The sequence below is a fragment of the Delphinus delphis genome, chromosome 8, assembly GCF_949987515.2.
Source record: "Delphinus delphis chromosome 8, mDelDel1.2, whole genome shotgun sequence".
In the NCBI taxonomy this organism is placed as follows: Eukaryota; Metazoa; Chordata; class Mammalia; order Artiodactyla; family Delphinidae; genus Delphinus; species Delphinus delphis.
Window position 1 is genome coordinate 32,531,735 of NC_082690.1, and position 11,048 is coordinate 32,542,782.

At 42.3% G+C, this 11,048-nt stretch overlaps 1 pseudogene; it reads right to left on the reverse strand.

Moving 5' to 3' along the window:
- Nucleotides 1-490: 490 nt before the first annotated feature.
- On the reverse strand, nucleotides 491-2,439 carry LOC138414135 (lysine-specific demethylase 4D-like; annotated as a pseudogene).
- Nucleotides 2,440-11,048: the final 8,609 nt, after the last annotated feature.

Consider the following 11,048-nt stretch of genomic DNA (forward strand, 5'->3'; position numbering starts at 1 on the left):
TGAATCTGCGCTCTAGAGCCCACGAGCCACAACTACTAAGCCCACGTGCCAAACTACCGAAGCCTGTGTGCCTAGAGCTCATGCTCTGCAACAAGAGAAGCCATTGCAATAAGCCCACGCACCACGATGAAGAGTAGCCCCCCCGCTCGCCACAACTATAGAATGCCCACGCGCAGAAACAAAGACCCAATGCAACCAAAAATAAATACATTTATTTTTTTTAAAAAAAGAGCTTCTGGGCTTCCCTGGTGGCGCAGTGGTTGAGAGTCCGCCTGCCGATGCAAGGGACAGGGGTTCGTGCCCCGGTCCGGGAGGATCCCACGTGCCGCGGAGCGGCTGGGCCCGTGGGCCATGGCAGCTGGGCCTGCGCGTCCGGAGCCTGTGCTCCGCGACGGGAGAGGCCACAGCAGTGAGAGGCCCGCGTACCGCAAAAAAAAAAAAAAAAAAAAAAAAAAAAAAAAAGAGCTTCTGTGGTTTCTGGGGTGGAGGGTCAGATAAAGTCACATTTAGCAAATTCTTCAGTAGTCATGGGCTCACAGATTGAATACCATGCATTGGTGAGGAATTCCTCGCAGGACTCAAGAGATGCAGGTGCCTCTAGCTTTAGCCCCAGGGGATCACAGTCAAGGGTGTGCGGGAGACTGGTCTCTGCAGCTGGGACAAGACTCCTAGAGGCATAAGATTGGTCCAAACTTAAACCCTCACAGAAGTTCACGGGGGCCCTGCAGTTCCCAGCATCGTCCCTGGGAAACACTCTCAAAGTCCCAGGGACGTAGGGAGGAATCAAAGGGAGGCTGTCAAGGACACTGGATGTAATACCCTCCAGAGATGGCAGGCATGGGCCAGGGTGCATCGGATTTTCGGGATCCAATGGAGGACCCAAGGGTTGAAGATCAGGGGCACAACAGCACCCAGAAGGCTTAGAAGGATGCTGCAGCCATGGGCTCAGCAATGCAGGGTTGTCCATCAAGGGAACACCAGCAAACGGGAGCTGAGCTTCGAAGTCCAGAGATGGGTGCGTTGTGTCTAAGGAGAGGCGCCTCTTAGTCCGGGCCCGGACAGTCGGATCCTGAGTCCCCTCTTCCCGAGGACGACGACGAGGACCGTATCGTCCAGGTAGGTGGAGATCCGCAGCAGATGGACCTGCGGTCAGTGACGGAGTCAGACCGGGTTCCGCGGAGCTGTAGGCAGCCGCAGCCCCGAACTGGGCAGCAGAGCAAGAACCCCGGGCCGGCTAGGGGGGCGGGGACGCAGGATCCACAGGGGCTCGACAGCGGGTCCCATGGCAGGCGGCCACGGGCGGACGGCGGTGCGAGGCGCTGCGGGACGGACAGTGCCTCCGGCGGAGCGCGGGTCCCCCAAGCGCGCGGACCTCCCTCCAGGCGTTCAGGAACTGGCTGCTGGGCACCGTGGGCTGCGTGTGGTCCACCACGGTCCGGTCCTGCCCGCGTTTCCACAGCTCGTAGCCCTCCGGTTGCAGGATGCGCACGAAGGCGTCCATGGAGAAGGCGACCCGGGCCTCCCCGCAGCTGCACTGCGATGCCACTTTGCCATAATCGATCCAGTGCGGTGAGGCGAAATTGATGGCTTCCGCGCAGTTGAAACCGTGGTTGAAGCCGGAGTGGTAGCCATAGGCAAACGTCACCATGAACTCTCCAGCCTCCTGAGTGACCCGACCGAAGGGGATGCCGTTGTCCTTGAGGACCGTGGGCGAGATGAGAGCCACCTTGTGTCGCAGGAAGGCCTCACAGCACCGCGAGCTGCCCGGGAAAAGCTCCCTGGCCAGGCGTTCCAGACGCCGGCCGTGCTCCGGGGGCACCACGTACCAAGTCTTGGGCTCCCCGAAGTGCAGGTAGTTGATGCTGTAAAGGTCCATGTCCTCCGTGTGCCAGGCGAAGGCGGTCTTCCACATCCCGAAGTAAAGGTAGGGGGTGTTGACGCCTTCGATGACCACTCCGCACTCCTGTTCCAGCAGGTCCTGAATGGTTCCCAGGTGTCCAAGTTTCCACTGCTTCGTGTTTTCATCGAATAAGGAGCCACTGACGTCCGCACCATATACTGGTGAACCATAGGGGCGCGTTTTCCAATATTTTCGCTCCAGATCCTCAAAATCAGAGTAGAATGGAGTCTTGTGTTTTTCACTGTTTGCTAAGCGGCGATACTCACTCACGGTCATGGCTTTCTTCTTTTTGTGGTGCTGAGTAAACACACCTGCCTGCCCAGAAATCACCTGCTGGAGGGGAGCGGCTATTAAGATGTCATCGATGTCATCGTAGGTCTCTCTGGCTTTCCAGTCCTGGGGTGGAATGATCTTAGCCAGGCCTGCTTGGATTCCATATAAGCAATGTATTTATTGAAATCATTAAACTCTTCTTTGGTTGGACGAAATACCATTATGCTACAACTTGGGTTCTGGGCCCAGTTGGACTTAGACTTCATAGCAGACTTCATAGCTTTCATTAATAAGCAAGAAACTCTCAAGATTTTACTTATGTTCTGGATAGGTGAGGATGCTGGAAAACACTACTTTTTCAAAAATGGGTTGGAGTATATCAGCAGGAACCCCCAGTAGACTTTGATGCAATGAGTTGATAATATTTCTTAGGCTTGCTGATTCTGCAGGGGACTCCACGCTGGGCAGAAGCCTTGCTCTGGACTGATGCTGGCTGAGCCTGCAAGTCTGTGATGTCCTTGGTTGACACTTGGCTCTGGTCTCTTGAGCTCTAGTGAATCACCACCCAGCCCTGGGTGGGTATCTCAAATGTAGTGTCTTCAGGGCAGTGTTGGAAACAAAAGCTAAGAAAAAATACAATAGAGACAGGTTGCAAACTAATGTTTGGAAAGAGTTACTAGGGAACTACAAATAACACACACACATGGAATATAATTGCATATTCAAAGAAAGGCTAAAATTTCATAAGATTGACAGTACAAGAAATGGTGTTGTTGTGAACAGTGGAAATTCCTGTACTCTAGTAAGGAGAATGGAAATCATTACATTCACTTCAAAAAACTATTTGGACAGTATCCACTAAAATTGAACTTACCCATGTGCTATGATTCATGCCTAGGATATGTATATGTCTGTGCAATGAAAGTCAAGTCCAAGAATGTTCAGAACAACATTATTTCAGTAGCCAAACACTGGAAACAACTCAAATGCCAGTCAACATTAGAATGGTTAAGTACATTGTAGTATATTCATACAATGGAATACAATACAGCAATGAAGATAAACAAGAACTACATGAAAATATAAGAATAATTCTATAAACAGAATACTGAGCAAAATTATCCAGACTCAAAAGAATACCTATTCTTTGCTTCCATTTATATAAAGAGAAAAAGGAGGCAACGTAATCTATGTTAGAAGTCAGAGCAGTGGTTACCTTTGTGAAAGAGAGAGGTTGTGAGTGGGGATGTGAGGAAGTCTCTAGAAAAATGTGAATATTCTATCCTGAAGCCAGGTGCTGGTTACACAGCCATCAGAATGGCTCACTGTCAAAAATCATCAAGTTATGATGATTTTTACAAATTTCTGTGAAATAATTTTTTTAATTATTTAAATAAATTTAAAAATATAGTTTAGGGTTAAAAGCATTAAAGGATACAGATATCTTTCATCGTACCAAAAGGAAAAGGAAGGGTGATTGAAAAATAAAGACGAGAAAGAAGGGATAGGAGTAAAAAATAACAAAGAATAAAGACAAAGTTAATGAAAGAAAACACATACAACACCAAACACTGATGACCAAAAGTATTCTTGGAAGAAATTAATGATAGCAATAAAACATGGGCATAACTGAGCCTAAGAAAGAAGGGGAAAATAATCCACTAGGAATGAAATAGTGCACGAAAGAACTTTTAAAATCTCAAAAGAGAATCTTAGGAGAAACGTGACAGCAAGATTTTCAAAAGATAAGAGAAAAGAATAATTTTCTGGAGAGGAAACATATCCAAAATGGATCCAAGAAACACCACAAAGCTTGAATAATACCCCAGTATAAGAAGCTGGTTCAAAATACGACCCCTGAAAGTCCAGGGGACACATCATTTTATATGTGAATCTAGAAAAGTTGCAAGAAACAGTTAACTCTTACTGTGCAAATTGTCTCAGAGTATAGCAAAAGTTGGAAAGCTACTCAGATGAGGCTATTCTGATCTCTGATAGCAAAACGAAAACAGGACAATAAAAAAATAAAGCTACAGGCAATCATTGTTTATAAGCATAGATGAAAACATAAACTGGAATGTTATCCAATGAAATACAGCAATATAATAAAAGAATAATACATCATGACCAAATAGAAAGGAAGGATGATTCAACATTGGAAAATTTAATGATATAATTCAGAATATTAACAAAGTAAATGAAAAATACCATCCTCTTATAGGTACCAACAAAGCATTTGATGAAATGCCAAATCCATTCATGATTTTACAATTCTTACTTGCAAAGCATCAAGAGGAACTTGTTTTGTAAGATAAAGAATTTCAAGGTAAAACATAGCAAGGATCATTCCTAACAGTGAAACAAATGTAACATTCTCATTAAAGTTAGGAAAAAGAGATGCATCAACATGAAAAGCTGCTCAACATCACTAATTTTTAGAAAAATGCAAATCAAAACTACAATGAGGTATCACCTCACACCAGTTAGAATGGGCATTATCAGAAAATCTACAAACAACGAATGCTAGAGAGGGTGTGGAGAAAAGGGAACCCTCTTGCGCTGTTAGTGGGAATGTAAGTTGATAGAGCCACTATGGAGAACAGTATGGAGGTTCCTTAAAAACTAAAAATAGAATTACTATATGATCCAGCAATCCCACGACTGAGCATATACCCAGAGAAAACCATAATTCTAAAAGACCCATGCACCCCAATGTTCACTGCAACACTATTTACAATAGCCAGGTAATGGAAGCAACCTAAATGCCATTGACAGATGAATGGATAAAGAATTCGTGGTACATATAAACAATGGAATATTAGTAAGCCATAAAAAAGAACGAAATTGCATCATTTGTTGAGACGTGGGTGGATCTAGAGACTGTCATACAAAGTGAAGTTATTTGAAAGAGAAAAACAAATATCATAAATTAACACATGTATGAGGAACCTAGAAAATTGGTACACATGAACTGCTTTGCAGGGCAGAAGTTCAGACACAGATGTAGAGAACAAATGTATGGACACCAAGTGGGGAAAACTGCGGTGGGATGGGGATGGTGGTGTGCTGAATTGGGCGATTGGGATTGACATGTATACACTGATGTGTATAAAATTGATGACTAATAACCTGCAGTATATATTAAAAAAAAAACAGCTAATACTGAACTTTCTTTAGGTTATTTGTATGGAAATATGTTCAAATAAATGTTTCAGACATTACACGAAACTTCTATATATCTTATATGTTCTGGTATAATTTTATAAGTCATAATACTAGTTATTACTTTAAAACGTATATCTCAGAAATAACTAAATTTCCTTGTCAATTGCATTATTATGAACTTTCATCAAATCTTTAACCATGGTCACTTTTAAGTCTTTTGTCATTTACAGAGAGTACTGCGGTACTCTGATGCTTTTGCAAAAATATCCTATGAAAGGGTTTCATCTTCAAGGAATTCATGGAAAACACTCTGACAAGTACAGGTTTTTGGTAACTGACTATACTGTGTAACTGAACGAATAAGCATTTTCAGAACTCTAATGGCAAACTGATGAATTCATAAAAGTGCCTTACAAAACATCAAAAAGAATAAAAAATTAGTTACCTGGGAATGAGTGAACTGATGAGGATGATTATAATTTTTGTGACTTTCTGTTTGAATAAAAAAAAAAATCCCACAAGAACTCAGAGGCAAAAAATATACAAGTCAATTTTCACTGCAAAGTAAAGGAGCTGTTACAGTGGAACACTACTGGACTGAATGTCACTATTATGACATACTATGAGTGTGTTTCGTGTTTGGTAATTGCAATCATTGTTGCTTTTCTTGTGGTCATCCATTTACAATGCTTTGTGTCACTTTATTTCTCTCTTGTAAAAATACAGTGTGTGTGTGTGAAAAAAAACATATAGAAAACAATGTCAAAAATAAATTTCACTATGTATACTCCATGTTCAACTTGAACTCTATGGAGCATATATAATAGTTATAATTTTAGGACAGAAAATATATGTGTACCAATAAAGAAAAAAAAACAAAGCAAACTGCAAACTATCTCATTAACCCAGTTTCAAGTGCTCCCTTAATACTGTTTCCTAATCCTCTTAAGCCCCCCTCATTTCCAGCGTTCAAACATTCTCTTTCACTTTCTCCTGTCTTCAAACTTCAGGCACACCTATTCCACCCCACTTCAAAACCTTCGAATGTCCTAAAAGTCCCTAAGTGAGCTGGCCCACCATCACCTCTTGACCTCACCCCTTTCTACGCTGCTCCTTGCTCTCTCCTTCCAAACACATTCCTGGCTGTGTCTCAGAAAAGCCCTGTATAGTCTTGTCTGATGGTCTTAGCACCATGGCAACTCTCAAGCCTCAGCCCAAACATCACCTTTTCAGTGAAGTCTTCTCTGATCCCCTTGCTTTGGATAAAAGTAGAGACAATTTTCCTTCCAAGAAAACAGGTACTCTCTCAAGAAAACAGTTTCAAGTGAAACTTGAACTGATGGTCAGTACCCTTGTATCTCTCCCAGATTCTACTCAAATCAGCCCCACCCTAACTGCATCATTCCTGATGCCATAACAATTGAATGGAATCAGCTCTTCCAAATGTCTAGTAAAAGGCCTCATTTTTAAAGTTATCAGCCCACAAAACACAGGTATTTTGCCTGAAATTTTTCCTTTAAGATTTCTTACAAGAAAATATATGGCATCTAAAGGTTATACAAATGTCAGGGTCCTTTTAGGTACAGAGGGATTTCCCTGGGAAAGCTGCCAGAATGGGCGGAGCTAGCACAGTGCTCAGGGCATTAAACACCACTAGTATCTGATCAGCACAAGAACCAGGGAGAGGAGAAGAAAACCACGCTAAAGAAATCGGTGAGGAAGAGCTCAACTGCCTTTAGAGAACAAAGGCATTTAACATTCCTCACCCTGTAGTCTCCCCAATAAGACTAAGATCAGCTGGCCTGCCATTGTTCCAAGTAATAGAAACTCCCCACATCTCCTATGGTCTGCAAGAGGTGCCAGAGGTCCCTATATGTTATCTGGGGTCCATTCAACACAAGAGGAAGCTGGGGCCCAATCCTCTACCACCTCTCTCCCCAGAGAGGTCACCACTATTTGGCTTAAACATAACACCTTTATCCTTTGGGTCTGGGATCAGGGACAAAATAATAGCAAGGAAGGGCTTGCTCTCTGTGACCCCTGCTGGTAGCTTTTGTAAGAGTGCATCTAATGCAAGAGGGAAGAGATATGGGAACATATGCATATGTATAACTGACTCACTTTGTTATAAAGCAGAAAGTAGCACACCATTGTAAAGCAATTATATTCCAATAATGATTAAAAAAAAAAAAAGAGTGCATAAAACGAATGTTTCCTGCAGACCAGAATACTGATGGCAGGGGCCCTTTAAGTGAGCAGTAGTAGTTCTTTGTATCTTTGCCCTGGAGCCTCATGCACCATGGAATATGCAGAAGGTAGGTAATGGAGGATCAAAAGAATTCGCTCTTCTCCTTTTCTAACTTTAATGTCAACGATAGAAGAAACAATCTCAAGGTCTCTACAGAATGTATTGGTAATAAATGGTGGGGAGGGGAAGTGGCTGACAATCTAGCACATCCCTGAGGGAGTGTGACAAATGCAGTTAACTTAGCCTCTAAAGACTGGGTGGAAGTCAAATAATCTCTCTCTTCCTATTCCAGAAACATCTGAGGAGCACTCAAGGGTCTTGGGGATAGATTGTTGAAGGAGAAGCATTGTTCCAAAATGACCCTATATTTTCATCCTAGGATGCCTGAACAGTAGGCTAGCCTAGAATCCTTCCATGACTGGAGGGCTATAGCATCCAAAAGGGCCCAAGGTTCCCAGGTGCCTCCTAACGTACAGGGCTGCTGGCTTTCCCAGACAGCTCCTGTAAATGGCTGGCATGATATCTAGGCAGCTTAATTCCCCAAGCAGTCTGAAGGTCCCTTTCCTAATAAAGTGGCTGTCATCAAAGCCCTATATGAAGGAAGAGCAATGGGGAAGGGGCCTCCACGACAACAAAGCCCTCCTCCACATGGGATGCCCCTCCATGTAGATGCTGAAGAAATGCAGAGCCTATGTGTGCCTTGGTCTGGATGTGTTTCCTGAACTCATATTGTATGACTTTGTGGAATTTTCCTCCATGCAGAAGGGGACTCAAAAGATGGGAAGAAAGCAAATAGTAAGGTTTCATCAGGGTTAGGGTTTTCCAGCCATGTGTATCTCAAGGAGAGAGGAACAAGTGTCTTGATGGATTGGATGGAGGGATAAGAGAGTGATTAAAATGATGGGCCAGTAAATTTATCCTGGGTAAAAAAGGAAATGAGAACATGAGGGCAATGATGGAGAATGAAACAGTGTTCGATTCATGGGCTGAATATCTCCATTTGGTCAAATACTTCTATTAGAACACTCGGAAATGTAAGCTAGAAAGAGAATGGGATGCTGGAAACATAGGTGGTACTATCATTATTCCCATTTTATGGAGGAAGAAACTGAGGTGTAGAAAAATTTATATTTAAGTTAATAGCTTGTGTTCTCAATCCCTAGAGTTATTTTTGTACTTGACTTATCTTCCATATAAAACTACTTTGAGAGCATTCTCTAGGCCTTTTCCATCATCATATTTTCCAAGGGATCTTGGTACTTCATATAGTGCACACTCCAAAAATGTTTATTAAAAAAATAAGTAATGAAAATCATTTGGCACACACTGCAATCTCTCTCCTCTTGGTTACACCCCATCTTTCTTCCTACTCTCCTATCTCAGGAGAAGAGAAGATACTCCCCCTCTCCAGAGCTAATCTTGCCATTTAAACTCCTTAAATTGACACCTCCCATGCATTCCAAAACTGTGGTCAATTAAATGATCACTATCACCTCTGTAAAGAGTTAAATCATCAGTCATCAGTCTGTTACCTGACTTAAGCTGCATCCTTTCTCTTACCTTCCTTTCAATACCCAATATGTCAAAACATAAACAAAAATAATCTACGTTTACAAAAACATTTCCTCATGTCTCTCTGCCTATGATTCTGACCCCACTTCTCCACTGAAATTCATCTCTGTAAATCATCACATCGTCTCCCAAGTGCTGCTCCATGGGTTACACTTTATCTCTCTACATCAGTGATTCATGGCGCACGTCCATCCTTCTAAAATGTCTCTGACCTCCAGGGCACTGATAGTCTTCTCCGGTTTTCTTTCTCCTTGGTTCCACTTCTTTTTCTACTACACAAATGCAGTCTTATTTCAAAGCTCAATTCTCATCTCTCTTTTAACTCTTTTTATTTTTCCCCCTAAATTTCCTTTTTATGTTCACGGCTTTCTTTAGTATCACACTCTATCTCTCTCTGAAGATATTATTTAGTGCCATAGCTTTCTCTAATAGCACTGACTTGCTCCTGCGCTTCTGATTTGCTTTTCCTTCATGACTGGCCACTGAGCCCCTGCAAACCAACTTGTTTAGTACAAATTGATCATCTTTCTCCTGAAATTAACTTCCTCCTTTAGAAATCTTTTTTTCTAAGGATAGGAATACAGTATCCCAGTTACCGTTGGATATTACATCTCCCTCTCCCTAGTCATATAATCGGTGATGTCAGGGGATCCCGTGACAGTCTACTGTGAGGCCCCAGGGACATCTGTATACCCCAGGGAGGCTTCCTGTGCTCTCCTTCCTTATATAAGAAGCCAAGGATCCAGCTTGCCTTCCTCTCCTACTTATAGCTGTCACCACTCAAGCTAGACCCTGAGGATCTACAAGTAGCGGTCACCTGTATCATGTGATAATCTGCCCATCTCACCCTAATTTTTAATTTTAAAAATTCTTCTACAATAATTTTATTTAAAACTATATAAGTATATAATAAAAATTTTCATTCTATGTGAAAACGTCCTCTAAAGAAATGAAAAGTGAATAGTGAAACAATTTAGAAGGAAAATTAATGTCAAAAATTTAAATACCATGCTAAGGGCCTTTCCCGTAATAAACCATAAAATGCTGATTATGACTATCACACAGGCCCTCATTCCTTATTGAATTATTAATAGACAACGAAAACAACGCTAGAGTTGCATATTTGTTTTTTTTTTGTTGGTTTTGCCACGTGGCATGGGGGATCTTAATTCCCTGACCAGGGATCAAACCTTTCCCCCTGCAGTGAAAGCAGAGAGTCCTAACCACTGGACAGACAGAGAAGTTCCCTGTATTTGTTTTATAAACTAAATTATTTTCTTTTTACATTTCTAAGGATCCTAGGAGGAATGACGCTGGGCTACCATCTACATAAAATAATCTAGATACACATTAGTCTTCAGATATTGAGCATCGAAAGGAAACACTGTGATTTTGTAAGTGTAACTCTTTGTGCAAATCAAAACTTCTCAGAATTTGCCGATTACAATTCCGGTGATCCTTCAGTGATCCAGACAAATGTCTTCTCTATGGGTCTCAGATGGTTGCTTTTACTGTGAAACCGCCTCCATGTTTCTTTCAATTGGAGCCACAGGTACTAGTTGAGAATAAGTACCCTTTCGTTTCAGTTACTCTTCCATTTTACCCTTATTCATGGTATCCCCAGTAACACAGAAATTCTTCATCTAAGGAAACCTGACAATTCTGACAATTGAAGAAAAGTATTTTTATCAGAATGATTAGACTTGATGGATCTGGAAATTTGGAGTCTTTCAAAAATAATTCCTCCAAGCTTTCCTGGTGTGTGTGTGTGTGTGTGTGTGTGTGTGTCTGTGTGTGTGCGTGTGTGTGTCTGTGTGTGTGCGTGTATGTGCGTGCATGTGTGTGTGGGGGGGTGTTTTAAACTGCGGAAGGTAAGAAATGAAGTCAGTT